The sequence below is a fragment of the Rhinolophus sinicus genome, linkage group LG10 (assembly GCF_036562045.2).
Source record: "Rhinolophus sinicus isolate RSC01 linkage group LG10, ASM3656204v1, whole genome shotgun sequence".
NCBI classification, from domain to species: Eukaryota; Metazoa; Chordata; class Mammalia; order Chiroptera; family Rhinolophidae; genus Rhinolophus; species Rhinolophus sinicus.
Genome location: NC_133759.1, coordinates 19393127 through 19412180, shown reverse-complemented (window position 1 = coordinate 19412180; position 19054 = coordinate 19393127). Strand labels below are relative to the sequence as shown.

General features: G+C 37.6%; 1 long non-coding RNA gene across 1 annotated transcript in view; it reads right to left on the bottom strand.

Annotated features, from left to right (window-relative positions):
• The window catches only part of LOC141567096 (uncharacterized), a 171663-nt gene that overhangs the window by 48948 nt on the left and 103661 nt on the right, over nucleotides 1-19054 (bottom strand). The window lies entirely within an intron of this gene.

The following is a 19054-nucleotide window of genomic DNA, read 5'->3' as shown; positions in this document are numbered from 1 at the left end:
TTCATTGTCCTTCCTTCGGGTATGACACTAGTTTTAAGGAGGTGAGGATTAAATGTCGTAATTAAGAAAGAAAAATCGTTCTACACCTGATGTGTGTAGAAGTTTGTGAGCTATATGATTTACTGTCTTCTGGGAAATAATTAGCATTCCAGATAAAATATTCAAACAATTTTCTGATAGACTTTAATGAGATTTAGATCCCTTCTGGAGAGCTATTTACCCATCCACACAGCAAACTGTTAGTCAGAGTCTTTAAAACCTTTAATTAGACATTTCTTTACTATCATCTTTATTTTCCATAAAAATGAGAAATGTTTGACTTTGTCTGCTGAGAGTCTATTCTTTTGCAACAAATTTAAATTAAACTTTGACATTTGCTTATTATTGAGTTTTCTTAGAACTGTTTTTAATTAGAGTATTCTACCCCAACAGAGCGTGAGCATTCTCCCATAAGTTGGAAAGAAGGGGCCATGAGCTATAATGACTTAGCAAGCACTCACAGTACTCTAAAAGAGACCCAGAGAGATTTCGACTTCTAGCCATGATAGAGTAACTGATACTGAACTTGTTTTCTCACCATAAAACTAGAAAACTGGATGGGAAAAAAAAATCCAACAAAAACTGTTTTCAGATATTGGAAAACAGGCAATACAAACTGTGATTCCTGAATAAAGGGAAAGAAACAATGTGAAACCTATGACTACCATGTCTCTGTGACTAGAGATACTTTTTGGACAATGGTGTAGGGAGGGCTAAACCCAAGTAGAGAAGGCAAGCTTTACTGAATTGAAGAGGCAAAGATCAGAGGTAGAAGAAACTGAGGTAATTACGATTTCTGAGACAGAGTGCAAAAGAGAGAGAGTTATGCAGAAAGAGAGCTATCGAAGTTAGCATAGGAGTCTCTTTGCATCTTGGGCTGAACACCTAGCTGTGTAGGCCTGAGGCAAAACTCCACAAAGCTGGATAAGACAAAAGGATCTGTAGGATGAACAATCTTCAGAGCTCACTTAGAAACATAAGGGGGAAAAAAATGAAGAAAAATAAACAGAGCCCAAGAGATCCATGGGACACCATCAAGGATATCAACGTGTACAATATGGGAGTCCTGCAAGATGAGGAGAGAGAGAAAAGGAAAGAAAGACTATTTGGAAATATAATTGCTGAAAATTCCCAAATTCAATGAAAAATGTTCACCCGTACATGCAAGAAGCATGTACAATACATGGGCAGTAGGATAAATTCAAACAGATGTACACCTAGAGAGACTCTTAAAAGCAGCAAGAGAGCAAGCAAGTCATCACATACCAGCTATCTTAAGTAAGATTAATAATTAATTTCTCATCAGAAATCATGGATACAGGAATGCAGTGGAATTCAAATTTAAAGTACTGAAAAGCAAAGTCTGTCAACCAAGAATTCTATATCCAGTGAAAATATTAATCATAAACAAAGGAAAGATTAACACATACTCAAATTAAAATAAAACAGAGGATTCATAACTAGTGACCTGCCCTCTAGAAATACTAAGGGAAGTCTTTCAGCCTGAAATAAAAGGCTACTCACCAGACAGTAATTTGAACCCACACAAAGAAAAAAATAGCACCAAGAAAAGTAAATAGATAGGTAAATATAAAAGGCAGCATAAATGTGTTTTTGTTTGTAACTTCTTGATTCTGATTTAAAAGAAAACTGCATAAAGCAATAATTATTAAAACTGTTAATGAGCCTAAATTATAGAGATATTATTTATACGGTAATACTAGCACAATGAAGATAGCGGAATGAAGATATATTTGAGCAAAATTTCTGTATACTATTGAAATTAAATTGGTATTAATTAAAACTAAATTGTTATAAGATGCTTATTGTAATAACCAGGGTAAATATGAAGAAAATAACTGGAAAAAATATATAGTAAAAGAGATAAAAAGGGAATTAAAATTGTACATTATAAAATATTTATTTAACAGAATAGATAAAGGGAAGAGGAAAGGAACCCCAAAAAACAAACAAACAAAAAAACGGATATAAAACAGAAAATAAACAGCAAAATGGAAGATGTAAATCTTAACACTGCAATCAAAAGTTACAGATTGGTAGAATGGTTTAAAACAAAGCAAAACAACAACAACAACAACAAAACCTGAACCAACTATGTGTTGTTTATAAGAGACACAAATAAATTAAAAATAAAAGAATGGAAAAAATATATTGTGCAAGTAATATCCAAAAGAGAGTTGGAATGGCTATAATAAAATCATACACATACATTTTAAAGCAAAAACTGTTACTAGACACAAAGAACATTTAAAAATATTAAAAGGGTCACTCTATTAGAAAGATATAACAATTGTAAACATGTATCATTTAATAACAGAGCCCCAAAATACATGAAGCAAAATCTAATTGAAGGGACCAATAAACCAGTCAACAAAAAAGTCAGTTAATCACTTTCAGTAACAGACAACTAAGCAGAAACTCAATAAGGAATTAGAAAAGTAACAACCCTACAATCTAATAGACATCCTTAGAACACTTCACCAGCAGGATACTTGCTCTTCCTCACATGGAACATTCCCCTACATAGACCATAGGTTAGGCCATTAAAAAAATCTTAATTTTACAAATTTCAAAATGGTACGTTTATTTTTCAAACATAGCAGAATCAAATTAGAAACCAATAACAGAGATAAATTTGGGAAATTCACCAATATGTGGAAATTTAACAATGTTCCAGGTAATTAATGGATCAAAGAAAAAAATTACAAGGAGCAATTAGAAAATATTTTGATGCGAGTAAAAACTAAACGCAACATACCAAAACGTATGGGATGCAGCGAAAGCAGTGCTTAGAGAGAAAATGAGTTGTAAATGCCTATATTAAAAAACAAACAAACTCAAATCAGTAACCTAAACTTTTCCCTTAAACTATAAAAACAAAACAAAGGAAACTCAAGCCAGCATGAAGAAGGAAATAATAACAATGACAGTGGATATTAATGAAACAGAATAAAAAAAATATCAGTGGGCAAATTCAATGAGACCAACAATTGTTGTTGTTGTTTTTTTTGAAAGGATCAACAAAATTGACAAATCTTCAGCTACACTGACCAAAAAAAAAAAAAAAAGAGAGAGACTTAAACTACTAAAATTAAGAATGAAATACATAATTCACATGATCCTAGACATTACTATTTCTTTACAGAAGTAAGAAGGATTGTAAAGACATACTATGAACAATTATATGCCAACAAATTAGACAGCTTAAGTCAATGGACATATTAGAAGGAAAAAACAAACAAACAAAAAAACCCCACAAACTATCAAAATTGACTCAAGAGGAAAATCTGAATAGACCGCAAAACATAGATTGAGTTGGTAATTTAAAAATCCACAGCTAACATAATGAAATTGTGAAAAACAGAATGCTTCCCCCCTAATGTCAGGCAGGAAATGTTTGTCCCCTAAGAACCAATTTTTTTCCTCCCCTGGGGGCAATTTGGTTGAGACCGAATGCCCTAAAGCTTCTAATTCACAACTTTCATTTTAACCATAACAGCTAGCTCTAATTAAGACAGTGTGTTAGGTGCTTTACGTGGATTATTTAACTTAATCCCCAACATCAATTCTATTTTACAGATAAAACAACCAGATTTAGGGATTTACAATAGATTGTAAGGTGTAAAGTACAATTAGGTGAATTTGAAATCTGGCTCTGCCATTTTCTACATGATTTTTGGGTTAGTTACTTAACTTCTCAGTGACTTAGTTTCCCCTTTTGTAAAACGAGGACACTGATAGTATCTATCTTACAGGGTTGTTGCGAGTAAGAGATCCAAAGCACTTGGAAACAGTGCCTGAAACACAGTAAGATTTGATAAAAATTGGCATTATTAGTATTATTGTTATTATTATTAGTTACACAAGTAGCAAAGAGTAAAGCCAGGATCTTAAACCACATGTGGGGACCTAGGAAGCATGACTCAAGTCTCACTTCACGGAAGCACTCGCTTTTCAGCTGTGAAGAATGCACTCAGCTGACATCTCTACCTCTGTTGTAGAGAGCTGTCCTGCTCAAGGTCACAGGATTTCCAGGGCAATCTTAGATTCAATGACTGAGTAAAATGGGGCTATAAACCCCTAGCGAGTTGGCCACAGGAAAACTCTGGTGGGTAATATTTCTTTCTGAGCTCCTTGCCTTCTTGGCCAAGGCTTTGCCAGGCGTTCATTACAATTCAATTTCATTTTCTTCCCTATCCTGTTTCCTTTCAGAGGTGTCAATCCCTAATAAATATCTTGCACCCCAAGCTCTGCCACGTCTCTGCTTCTCAACAACCCTAACTGTGACATCACACTAACACAGCATTTGGAAACAATACATGGAAAGAAACTAAATGGTATTCAACTTAGGGTCATTTTTAAATGGAATAAATGGGAGAGAACTAATATTTATTGAACTATCATTATATGCCATGCTAAATGCTTATTATTCCATAATTTAAAAAAATACAACAATCACAATCATCATAGAACTGGAAGCAGTTTGCCCAAAGTGCCACAGCTAATAAATGACATAACTGCAGATCAATCAAAATCTATTTAACTTCAAAGCTCTTTCATTATCTTGTAATATATTATGGTGTTTTTGAGATAGCTCTTAAGCTAAGCAAAATGCAGAAATTTCAATGCAATAAATTAAATCAGTAACATTTGTGTTAATTAAAATATGTCCTCATAATAATCCTGACAATGGTTTAGACACTTTTCCAAAGACCTAGTAAAATCTTGCAGCTAAATACCACAGATCTTCCTGATTTGGGTGGAATAGTGCAGTGTCAGGTAGGGACAATTCTTTGGGCTTCCTTTTTTGCCCTATAAGGACTATTTTATTTATCCTTTAAGAAACCTGAAAGCTTTCAGAGATTGCTTCTAAGGTTTTTGCAGCACTCTCAACTTCAAAACAGAGACAATTATATTGGTGAATAAGGATGTTCACCTGAAATATGGAAAAGTCACTGTTGCCCCACTCTAGTGCCTTTAGCACCAGCCAGAGGTACCTAGAGGGCTTGTCCAAACACTACTGTAGTAAGCCCTTTGTTCAATATCCACCCTTACAGAGCCACTCCCTGCTCTGAGCCTTTCTCCACACCCATCTAATTGTGTAATTCCCATGCCTCACCATCCCTAATTCAGACCATGTAGATGTCCACTATTCTTTGACTGAAAAATAAACTTAATATAGCCTGTAAGCCTGAAAATAGTCTGACATAGAAATAAATAGTTGTTGAATGAATAAATAAATAAATGAATAACTGAGCAAGCATCTAGAGTTTTAGGTATGTGGTTTGCAGTTGTAATTTTATGTTGTCAATTTGCAAGAACCAATACCCAATTACAGGACCGTCATAGTTAAGGTGTATTTGTGAGCTATTGTGATATTTTTGGGCTAGAATGAGCATGCAATTTTCTTATGCTTAGACAACACCTGTCTGGATTGATATCTCGGAGTTCTGCAGTATAGAATTAAAAAAAGAAAAAAAAAGTCCTTTGGGATCACAGAATCACCTAGCAACGGAAGATTCGGTGAATGCATAGCCACAGGAATTATAGCTGGCCTCATACCTATGTCTGGCTATGACTTATAAAGTATGTTTAGCTGATGTCAGTGATGAGGGATCGTGCAGATCACCAGCTCCGCTCGCCCTCTGCTTCTTCCTCTCATCAGAGTGCTTGCCTACCTCAAACCTTGAAGATTCACAATTCATCAAGATGACTCTGTGAGTACATCATAAACTGGGCAGATTAGATTTTATATATCTTTATCTCCACAAACCATCACTGATGAGTCTCACTGTTGGATATACAGTGATAAGAGAAATATGAGGAAATATGGGGACCAGGCAGAGATAATCTCATTTGAATTAGACAAATGAGGCCCTGCTGGAAAGGAATACCCAGTGTCTCTGGACAAATTTATGAAGTCAAAACAAAAAATAATTACAGTGCAGGAAGAGCTGGTGATGGGTGAACCTGTTTCATTCCTAATGTTGGTTGGCAGCTCTTCATCCTGATCATTCCATCTGGAGGTAATTGTGTGATACCATGCATAAAATTAAACATAAATCAACCCAACTAATGAACAGGCCAGCAAGCTGCTCTGAAAGTCACACATAGGGGAGGTGAGACTTCTCATCGTAATGAGAGGTATGGGAGTGAAATTAAGAGAAGAAGACACGTAGAGGGTGACCCTCGGCATGTCCCCAGGCTCACTAGCTGACAGTTGCCTCCAAAGTCTATGCCTCAATAGTCGGAGGACAGCCACCATGTTGCCCACATTTCCCATTTGCTGATAAGGAAAGAATGTTCTGTTGGGACATGAAGGGAACCGTGGATTGCTTTATAAGGATTTCTAGTTTGAGTTGTGGATGTCCAAAATAAAAGCGCTTGATTTTCTTCTCTGATGAAATGTTAACAGTGATAGAAAGTCTACCAATGAAACGAAAGTTTTATACAAGAGCATCTGATTAAACATCTTCTCTAGGCTAAGTTTGGGGATATTTGAAGAGAACACCATGGTGTTTGCCTTTCCTAGTAAGGGAATTGTGGTCAATTTGTCAGTTATATTTGGAAAGGGTTTTTCAGAGGACAAGGTATGGTTTTAAAGCAGTTGATTATGATGCATAAAAGAGTAAAGCAATTAAGATAGAGACAGATGCATTGCTTAAACGGCTACTGTTTATTTCTGCATGTGCATTTGCTATGGCCAGCAAGGTGGAGAGGGTGAAAGGTCAAAGGTCATCCAAGACTCCCTAATAGCTCAGGCTGGAGAAAATGGCCTAAGGGCACATACTTCCTTCAGTTGAGTCATTTGAGATGATAAATCCCATTGGCTTTGGAGATTCCATTTGCAACCATAATAAATGGGAAGTCCAGCTGTATAGCCAGTCTTATAATTTTCAAACTGGCAACAGTAACAGATGTTGACAGATTGGCAGCTTAGGAGCATCTGTGGTAGGAAGGTCACTATGCCATTCAGCAAAGGTGCAAGCAGAAAAACAGTAATAAAGATAAATTCTTTCTTGCCCATTTTTTCTCCTTCTGAATATTAGGACCAGTAGAGCAGCAAAAGTCACAAACTCTGAAAAATGCATGATCTTTTGTTTCATTCTCAATTGTGTTGAGTACCTATCATGCATATATATTGAAGCCTATATATTTGTAAGTATAGGTATCTACTTGGTTTTGTACATTTCTAAATTATGGGCAAATCAAAAAAGAAAAATCTTCATAGGAATAAATACTATTTACCTAGCTTTAATTCTTTCCTTTCCTCCATCTTCTACCCCTAGCCCCACCCAAGAAGTTTGTTTTCAGCTCTTCATTTTGGCCAAACTCAACCAGAAACCAGAAAATCTCACATACCAATTTTATGATCATGAACAATACTAGAATGCCCTTTTATCAGATTTATTGTATTGGTTAGGAGTCTTTTAGTTGCAAACCTCAGAAAGCTTTCACAATGGGACACAGAGAGGACTTTGAACAAAAGGATATTGCTACGTTCCTCTATGTCTATCACACCTAGTTCATATTAAACTATAGTTATCTGCGATGATAACTCCATTCCTGGAATAGATCCTCTAAAGTCCTTTTAGGCAGTTAGTTAGGGGGAAGGTCAAAGGGTCTTCCTGAGTCTTTTGTTTCTTGAAAATAACCAGCTTAAAATAATCAATATCCCAAAATACATATTTGGGGATAGCAAACCCTGCTGTCCCTCCTGTGTATGGGGGAAATTCTGGAAGATAAGGCTAGGTGGTCTGACTAAAAGCCAGGAAGCTTTCTTAAGTTTTAAAGCTATAAAATGAAATGACTATGTCTTTGTTTTAGAAGGCTTACCCTGGTAACAACATGGGGAATGAACTGGAATCCGTGGAACCTAGCTGCTAGAAGTGCTGGCAGCAAAAGATAAGGGTTTAGTGGCAGAAGGACTAAAAAAGAAAAAAGCTGATCCAAAACACCTTTGAGGAATATAATTGAAATAACTTAGCAACCAAGTGAATGTGGACAAATAAAATAAATGGAAAAATTATAGACAATATCTAAATTTCTGTTTGGATGATTGAGTGGATTTTAAGGTCATTCACTGATATACTGAGACATCTCAATACTGAGTTTGAATGCATTTTTTCTTTGTAGATATTTTAAAGTAATCTTTCTATCCACTAGGTAAAATATCAATAAATCTTCTACCTCTTGCATTCCACTTATAGCAGAAAAATTATGAGACAGACTTTCAGCAACATTTAAGATCAGAACTAAGGTAACGTTTTTATCAATGGAGCTGTTTTTATAATCTTCCAGGCTAATTACATTAAAAGACATCAAACGTTTAAATCTTCCTTCTCAGATTTTATAATTCAGAGTATTGATGTTATAAATATTTGATTTTGCTCCAAATAGTGTGTATTATAATTTAAAGATTTTAAAAATGGTTAGTTTATTGAAGATTGCTTTTAATAATTACCTGACAGAATATTTGGGACTTTTCTGATAGAGCCCACAGCACTGCCGTGTGCAGACCCAGGGTAGGCAAGGAAGAATATTGGGACCAATACAACTTTATCTATAAAAACTAGAGTTGGCCAATTTAATAGTTAAATATTATCTATCTCAGTTACCGACTTTTTTGGCAACGGCTAAAATTTTTTTTTTCACAAAGACAATGCCTCATCCCAGTCCCAGGTTTGTGGGTACTAAGCTAATAGGAGATTGTTACCAAACACAAGCTTAGGGCACTATGTTCAGGAGGGAAAATGATGGGCAGGACGATTGAGAGCCAAAAGTTTTTATCCATCAGGTCCTCAGTCTAGAAGTCCAGATTTGGGGGCTGGGGAGAGCCAGACACACTTCCAGAGGGTTGGAAGAAGCACAGACCTATTTTGAAACATTACCCTTCACGCAAAGTCAGCCTCGCCACAGCGGTATGATTATGATAGTTTGGTAGGTTTCCCTGGACCAAGAATTTGCCATTAAGTTTTCTGAGATATGCGAAACGGGAGGAAATTATTTATGAAATGCGATATTTGATTCTGAGTCTTGCTACTGTTAATAAAAATGTGGTCTATGGACTAAAAACATCATCTGCTTACTTGTTAACAATGCAAGTTCTCAGGCCACATTCCTGGCCTACTGGATCAAAATATGCATTTTAACAATACCTCAGGTCATTTGTATACACATTAAAGTGTAAGAAATGGCCTGGCCTCCAAAATTGAGTACAAAATTAAAATAATAGAACTTTTATTTGTTATTTTGATCTCATACTCATACCACTTTAATATTATGTATACATTTTATAATGCATTTTTCATGTCACCACAGTAGTGCATATCTATTGTTATTATTGGGGATGTATTGAAAACTTGTTCTTTTAATCGACAGAAATATAGGACTAAACATTTTTGGAGACCACTGCTTGAAAGATTGCAATTTGGACATGCAAGTCCTTGGAGAGAGGGATCAAAGAGGAAAACAACAAAGTTTAGAGAATTCTGATATTCTGGAGTGACCTTCAGGGTTATCAGTCTCTTATCCCAAGGTCATGATGACTAATCACTGCATCTATGAATTAATTAAAATACTGATAGAGCCATCTAGGAAACTTCTTTACCTAAGTCATCCCCAAGTGGTTTATTATTTTCCTTTAATACCTGATCCTGAAACACAAAAGCAAGTTGGATTCACAAATCAATGCTTAGAGAAATATCAAGTAATAAAGAACAAAGTAATTTCACGATTTTGCACAATCTTTTCTTAGGCTAATAAAGGGAGTCATAGCTATCCATTTTAAGTTCTTTCTAGTGCACTGTTTTTTCCTGGGTAAAAATGAAATGCAAATGCCATGGTCATTAATGACCCCATCAATATTCCATCTTCTTGGAACAGGAAAATTCATGTTGAGGTATATCCCATTTTTAAGATACATTCGCCTATGTAATTAGTAGTGCTTTGACTCAACCACCGAGGTCCGAGGCCGGCTTCTTGTTTTGTTTCTTGCCCCCTATATCTCCATTCTCTTTCTTTCTTTCTTTCTTTCTTTCTTTCTTTCTTTCTTTCTTTCTTTCTTTCTTTCTTTCTTTCTTTCTTTCTTTCTCTCTCTCTCTCTCTCTCTCTCTCTCTCTCTCTCTCTCTCTCTCTCTCTCTTTCTTTCTTTCTTTCTTCTCTGTCCTATTTGCCATACATTTCAGGTTATAGGTGTCTCATGTTTAATGGAATCAGCCAATGGCTCTTGGAAAGACATTAATAGCAACATTTAACTTGAGAACTACCTGATGATTTGATAAGTAGATATTTTCAAGTAATATTTAAATTTACTCATTTCATATCTCTGAATGTGCCTTTTGGGGAAAACTGAAATGCCAAATCCTAGGCCAAAGAATTTTCTTTATGACCTTTGTACTCAAGCTGCCCAAGAACACGTTTATGTGCAAAGAAACCACATCTAGAAGATTGCCTCTGTTTCCCCTTCCAGTTTACCATATTGTGCTTTATTTTTACAGGAGGCCATCTTGGTCGATGCGTCAATCTTGTTTATGAATGCTTCCTCTTGGCTTTTCAATGACTGTTAGTAAGCCCCTTTGGCAGACATCCAGAACTACCCCAACTCATATTAAATTCCAGTTTTTAGTAAATTATATTACAGTGATTTCTGTTAGCACTTGAATGCTTTAATTATGGGAAATTTCTCCCAAGAAAGTATGAAAAGGAAAAATAATTGTTCTTTGAAAGTTAAAATATGAGATGCAGAGTGACACACCAGAAGAACATAGGATTTAGATAAAAGCTGGTTGGTTCAATAACCTTGGATAAGTTACTTAACCTCTGTCATCTTTATCTGTAAAATGGGAATGTATTTATTTACTTTAGAGGGCTGTAGTTATTCTTAAATGAGATAAATATAAAAAGTACTTCTTATGGAGCCAGGAACATAGAAGCTACCCACATGGTAACTGTTGGTCTTATTAAAATTAACGCATTGATTCTGAGCCACATATGTGAAGTGTTTCTGAGTAAGCCTGGACCACCAGAACCTGACTGAATGGATCGGCAATACCTAAGAAAAAGAGCATTCAGGTAGAAGGGCGAGCATCAGATATGGCGATAGAAGAATTAGAGTATCAGAAAAACAAAACAATAAAACACTGGAAGTGAATTTCCTTACACTATGGAAAGGAAAAGGAGGCCTTAACCAAACTGAGGCATTTTAGATCCCTAAAATGAGTTGGATGCATTAAGGTACCATAAACTGATGCTAATTAGCATTTCAACATTTGAGACATCTAACTCAATAGTTTTGTTTTCTTTTAATATGTATTCCTGGTCCCTACCTCCCAGAGATTTTGAGCTGATTATTCTATTATAGGCATCGATGTCTTATAAAATATTCCCAGGGCAGTGAGGACTGAGATCCACTGATCTAATGACTCTTGTTCTAATTTGACGCTCACCAATCATCCCTTTGATTTCTCTGTAGGCCTGTCCACATCCACAGAGTGAGAAGACCAAAAGAATTTTAAGTATTTCCAGGCCTCTGGCTGATAATTCCCATGACGAATCACTAATGCGAAGTTCTATTACGACTCGGTTTCCCATGCAGTTTGACAACACAATGAGTAGGTACCAATCATGCCAGAATAAATGCGACTGGGCCCTGAGATTGTTATAATTCTTACCATAAGATAATAAGTCAACATTGTGTGGCTCTATCTTAGTTTCCTTTCTCCTATTTCACATAAGTCAATTCCTTGAGGTCTGATAACTTCTAATAAATTATTTTCCCCTGTGTCCTTTTAAGTCCGCTTCCTCTTTTCTTTCTTTCTGTTTTCTTTTTCTGAATAATTTAGTCCAAAAGCCATTAGGAGCATACAATCAAAGTTGGCATCTTTGTGTGGGGGGTGGTCACAGGTGCCAAAAACAGGATGTTGGAGGCCAAACACAGTAAGAGCAACACTCACATAAGGTGAGGAGAGGGAGATGGCCCAGGGGAGCTCTGAGAGCCCACACAGAGTGAGGGGGGAGTCCACATGGGAAGACGGTACTAATGTTGTGTTGGAATAAGATGGTAACAGAGTAGGAGTCGAATGATGTGGATCCTATTTTCCAGATAACCTGAGGGATACTGCAACAATGCTTAAAGAACTTAGTAACTCCGGGCTTGTGGATAGAAGAAAATACTAAAATAATGTCAATATAAAATCAACTTTTAGCTCTGAAAATAGTTGCTCTGCCAATTTTTTTTTTTAAATCTCTATCCCAGTCTATGAAGTGAGAGTATGAATTCATTTGTTGTGCTGTTATTAAGCACTAACTACATCATAAGTGCTGCATTAGACTCTGACTATACAGAATAACAAGAGTCATTTATCTTATTTGGGTTTTCCCAGAAGCAGTCCATAAGGCAAGGACTTCGATGGACCTCAGGAAGCACAAGTACAGGAGTGGAGAATGTTAAGACAAATACATGAGCAAAACTAGCCACGTGTGTATATATGAATGGGCTATTGTCATGGGAAGGCATGATTCAGTCTCACTGGGGACCCTTGAAAAACTCATACAGAACATACTACAGTCTTAGTGAGGGACAAGAGAGATGGGGGTGGTATGATTTCTTTCCAAACATGACCATAACAATATTTCCCAATCTGTATGCTCTTCCTGCCATGTGACCTTGAGGCTCTTTTATTCAAGTGCTTGGGTCTATGTTCCCTCCCCTCAAGCATGGGTGGACTTGTGGCTTTGGTAGAAGTGGAACTATATGACAGCAGAGTCTGGGACTTAAAGAACAACACAACTTCTTGTTTCTCTTAGATGTTCATGCTTAGAACTCAGCGTCCATGTGAGAAAATCCAAACTAGCCCTCCCAGAGCAACTATGTGGGGGAGACACATGTAAGTGTTCCAGCCATCAGAGCCAGCTGAGGACCCAGCTACAGCCAGCACTAACCACCAGAAATGGGAGTGAACAAGCCTTGGGATGAGTCCCACCCCCAGTCACCACGTCACTCTGAACCTTTGTATCTTCAAAAATGAGGTCCAAACATCAGGAAATAGAGACAACCTGCTCTCACTCACTGTGCTCTTTGCAAATCCCTGACTCCCAGAATCGGTGAGCTCCCAGGTAAGATCAATATTGTCATATGGCTCTAAGTTTGGGGTGCTTTGTTATGCAGAAGTAGATAACCAGGCATGGGAGCATTTATCCATCAATATCCAGCCCTTACTGGTTGTGTAGTATTAAGTCCCCCTAGGAAGTCTACCCTGTATGGCTGAGCAAGTTCCTGCAGCCTTGGAGGAAGCCCTCAGGAAGAGAATGACAGAGATTTAGACACTCAAAGTGGGAAGCTGTTAAGGTGTACAATCCTTGGTGCCTGCAGCAGTAGGTGAGCGCTGAGGTGGACTGAGGGCACAGGGGCAGAGCAATGCCACATCTACCTCATCTCTGGTTAAACTGCATGCATAACAGGGTGAAAGATAAACATGGAAACTGACAAGCTGGGATATGCTAAATGCAGTGATAGAGTTAGCACAGGCATTCTGGCAGCTCAAAGGAGACCGTTCCACCCCAAACCTCAAGGCATGAGAAAGGTTTCCCAGAAGAACAATTAATTGTCCAATTAAGGACAGTCAGCTCTAATGCATCTTTTGGAGCAAAAATTAATATAAGGCCTGGTATTATATTATATTACATTATATTATCCAATTAAGAAAGATAATTAATTGTCCAATTAAGAAGGACAATCAGCTCTAACGCGTCTTTTGGAGCAAAAATTAAAATAAGACCAGTATTATATTATATTAATTATATTATATTATATTATACCTGATCTTAAAGTAAAATAAGATGGGGTCTTATATTAATTTTTGCTCCAAAAGATGCGTTAGAGATGATTGTCCGGCTGGGTCTTATTTTCAGGGAAACATGTTAGTTGCTTCATGGGATGCTGCTCGATTCATGAATTGCTAAATAAAGCCAATTAGATCTTCAAATTTACTGGGTTGAATTTTGCTTTTCAGCAGGCTCCACAGCACCAGGATGTGGGAAGGAAAAATTGGTAATCTCTCCAACATGCCAAACTCCTTTGGAAAAAGCACATATTTACAAAAACATCTGTTTTTAGGTTAGCATTATGCTTTCCTAAAAATGAAGCCCTGTTAGGTTATCATTAAACATGCAACCCCTACCGGCTCCCTTCTCTAAGAGAACAATGTTTCAGCCTGCTGAAAATTGCTTTAATGACCTGTCTATCCTTAAGATAGGGAGAAATATTAGTACTTTTGCTGTTTTGGTGAGTCAGTAAATAGTATATTCTCTTTCATATTGATATTCTGTAAGTTCCTGCTTAATTCAAGAAGGTATCGTGTTTCAAAAACTGAAGCAAGAGAAGGGGATATAGAAAATTGTCATCATCCTCTGAGTGTCTGAGTAGGATGGCTTTGTTAAACACTGCTTTCTTTAACTAAAATTCTGACTCTGTATGTGCCCAATTTTTCTGGCAGTTTCCACAAGGCTAAACAAACTCATTCGTGTTATATCTTTGTGTGAATACATTTCTAGTATTTTGATTTCTCCACTCTAAGTCAGCTTTTCATTAAAGTACCTCATACAGAGAAGTGCACAAATAATTTTAGCTTCGTTACTTTTCACAAATTGTACCCACTCCTGTAACGAACACCCAGATTAATAAAGAGAATGTGCACAACCAGCGCCCCAGAAACTCTTCTGCTCACATCTAGGTACTGTCTCCCCAAAGGCAACCGCTAGCCTGATTTCTAACCATAGATTAGCATTCCCTGCTTTAAGCACTCTATAGCTGAAGTCACATCATGTGTACTCATTTGGGTCTCCTTTTGCTCAGCATTAATTTAGCAAGATTCATCTATTTTGTATGCAGTCGTTTACTTTAATTGTTTGATTTTAACTGCCATTTATTAAACTTTTATTTCACTGGAAAAATACTGGAGATTCATGGCTATCATCGGACATCCTGACATTCTGTTTCCAACTGAGTGAAGCCTTTACTAGGAAGAAAACGAAAAACGAAAAAAAAAAAAAAGAATTTTCTGCAATGTGCTGAATTACAGTTAGTGTTTCCTCTGGAAGTTTGGCAAGGGTGCAGGAAGGGGAGTGTATTAGTTCCTCAGAGGGTTTTGTCCTCAGATGTCCTAATTTTGTAGTTGAACAATTCCCATTGTAAGTTAGGATTAATGCTGTTTTGCGGTTTCTGTGTATGACTCTATGTTAGAAATGCAAAAGCTAAAGTTGAAATTCAAAGTACCAGTGATGTTTATTTGCTTGCAATAGCATAGCTTGGGTTTGTTATCTCTGTTGGGGCTGGACATTTGGGACCAAGTACCAGAGGGGAAGGTCTTTCCTAAAAAATCGATGCAGAAAGGTAACCTTAATTTGGTGATTCTATTAGTAAGTTCTACCACACTACCATGAAACTGCAGAACCTTCAACTTCTTTGCTCAGAAAGTAGCAACATGCTGGGTTGACCCTGACTCTACAGGAGGAAAAAACAACTATTTTTTAACTATTTTTATTTTTTATACTTTTAATATTTTTATTAAAAATATAGCTAACATACAATATTATATTAATTTCAGGTATACACCATAGTTATTCAACATTTATGTACCTAAAGAAATGATCACCATGATAAATCAAGCAACCATCTGACACTATACTATGTTATCATAGTATTATTAACTATATTCCCTATTCTGTATATTATATCCCCATGACTTATTTGTTTTACACCTGGAAATTTGGGCATCTTATTCCCCTTCACCTTTTCCTGAACTTTTAAATATTATTATATATTAATTTCAGGTGTTCAGCATAGTGGTTAAACACGTATATAATTTAAGAAGTGATCCCCTGACTAGTCTAGTACCCACCTGGCACTATATATAGTTATTACCATAACATTGACTATATTCCCTATGCTTTACTTCACATCCCCATAACTGTGGTATAATTTCCAGTTTGTACTTCTTAATCCCCTCCCCTTTTTAACCCACCCATACCCCTCCCATCTGTCAATCATAAAAATGTTCTCTGTATTTATGAGTTTGTTTCTGTTTTGTTTGTTTATTTTGTTCCTTAAATTCCACCCCAGAAGTGGTTACTATTATTATGCCTATATTATCACATACAAGAAACTGAGACTTAGAGAGAGAGAGCAACTTGCCAAAGGTCAGAGAGCTGGAAGAGCTGGCTGTGAATCAAGTGTCCAGACTCCAGAACCAGTGCTTATAAACACTGAGCCACTTGTCCTGTAATAGAAGGACACAGTGATGATAAAAGGGGGTACATTGTACAAGCCTCATAGGGTTCTTGAGCTACCTAAATGAGAAGAGCCACGTAAAGTGCTGACCAGAGGTCTTGACCATAATAAGCTTTCAGCAAATGTCGGCTGCTCTGATTATTGATAGAATAATGGTGAGAATATAATTAACCTTGTGAGTTTTATGGGGACATGGCAATGGTCTTGAAAATAACACTCTCCTAGGTGACTATATATAAGATGGAAGACGGCATGGTGAGACGGGAAGGGTGTTGCTTAGAACCAGAGCACTGCTCTTTCTTTTTATAACTGACTTTGGCAAATCACTGAACCACCTTGAATCTCTTTCTGCATTTCTATGATGGAAACAATAATTGCTGCCTTTCAGAATTTGTATGAAGCATATATAAAAAGTGCCCTAAAAATGTCTGGCACATAATGGAAACTTCGCAGAGGTTAATTTCCTTCTCAACAACGTCTGTAACTCTACACTAGAAGATGGAATTGTGATCAACCAGAGGAAGTTTAGATTTGGTCCAAAAATCATTATCTGAATGAGCTTCCTCAAGAGAAAGTGTTGGCTTATGATGGCAGATGACTTTCAGATGAAGGTTGGGCTGAGTGAACCATTTGATCCTTAATCTTTTAACTATCATGGAACCAAGAAAATATTCACACAGGCTTTGAGAAAGTTCCTTCAAAATCACTCAAGCCACAGCAGTGTTTTTACTAAAGCTCAGGATCCACTAGCCTTTTCTACAGTAAACAAGAATGACGGGAAGATGCAAAGACTCATGGGTGTTAGTCACTGGTGGGCTTCTTGCCATCTTTTTGGCCAAACCTTTTTTTTTTTCTCTGTAATTTGAGGTGGTGGTGGTCTTTGTTGGTTTTCTTAGTGATAGGATGATGCCTTATTAAAATAAATTTTAAAACATTCTATTCATTTTATAATTTTGTTTTCTCCTTTTCAAACCAGGAGCCAGAGTCTTTGCATAGCCTCTCCTTAGATTTTTGCTGAGAAAAGGTAAGGAAATAGCGGAAAGGCATTGGAGGTACTAAAGGAAAGAAGAAAGACTTTTCCCAATCCAGGAAGGGGTTAGGAGCCATCTATCCTGTAAGCAGGGAAGAAATACCATCCCCTACGCTGGGAGCAGCCCTGGGGAGACAATGAGATCTCAGAGAGAGCCTGAGGAACTGAGGTGTGCAAAATCCGCTGCTACTACCATGAACAGATGTCGTGGGTAGCAGTCTTGGAGGAACTGAGCAAGCTCTGTCAGGGGACATCTCACTGGGAATTGGTGAGAACAATTGACCCAGGACAGTGACTGGATAAAACCCTGGGAATTCCGGAACTGTGATGGGTGTATGTGTGTGTGCGTGTGTGGGGGGGGGATTAGGGGAGGTGGCAGCATCCATAAGGTCTGAGAGCAAATCTTCCATCAGCCTGGTGAGATAAAAGCTGAAATCTGATTTAGGCTGATCATTAAAAAACAAAGACGTATGATTATTTCTAACACACCAGGTTTTGTAGCACAAATTTATGCCTTCCACAAATAGAAACCTGTTGGAGAGTTTTCAGTGTAAGGTCATAGTATCCCCATCTCTCATACTGATTAGAAAGTGTTGCCACATTAAACCAGTCAAAGGTGAAGACAAAGAGACGCTGAGAGATATTAAGTGAATAATCCAGCCATAGCACCACTGGGTTGCAAAATGCTGTCTCAATATTATAGCCATTGTTTCAAGCGATATTTTGATTCTGCTCATGATGTTTATGGAAACCTGCTGGAAGATGGAAATGGAGCAGTGCACCCCTAGCGCCTTTCAGATCCCTGTTCCTGCCCTTCCTTGCACAGCCTCCACATTGCTTCTACCTGGTTCTGAGGGCAAGGGGCTGAGAGGAAGGGATTAAGAAAGTGATTAGTGATTGAAAATCACTTTAGAGTCCTGAGATGAAAGTGCTTGGTGAGCCTGAAGTACCACTCCTTGAAGGATTAGCTTTGTGTATGTTTTCACTGCCACTTGGTTGTGTTAAAGGGAAAGGCTGATTTCAAAAATTGATCCCTTTACACTTGGAGCGAGTCCAAGTGGACAGAATTGAAAAGGGATTTGAGGCGGCTACCGACAGCTTTGTTGTGGAGGCCTGTTATCATCCCTGCATGAGGACAGTCTCCCAGGCTTGACTGGCCTTGGAGCAGTTAATGAAGGCTCCTATAGAGTCACTCTCATCTCTCTCCTGCTGCAGCTTGCGCACTTGAAGGTAGGTGAGAGAGATGAGTTCCTGAGAAGGGAAGAAAAGGGGCAAACAAGCCTGTGACAGTCAGGCAGTGGATGCTCACACCATGGGGCTTTGATGGGTGGGCAACTGGCCTGTGTTGGGTGGGGCAGGGAGAGGCAGTAGGAGGAAGATGCTTCTGATCTCTGGTCACTGCAGGGTGATAGGCCTGGCTGGATCCTCATGAGCTGTGATGCTCAGAAAGCTGTAGCTACCTGATTTGTTTCTGCTTCATTGCCACCCTTTGTGTCACACCAACTTCCTTCTCTTGGACAGCCTTTCTTTTCTTATAACGTTTATGTCTTCCTCCTAATGTCTCAGTGGAAGTAGAGATTGTTAGAACTTGCAAGATTTCTGCAATCCTCTGTTCAAATTTTGCACTTTATAGAAGGGAAACTGAGAAGTGTGAATGACTATATTAGCTTATGACA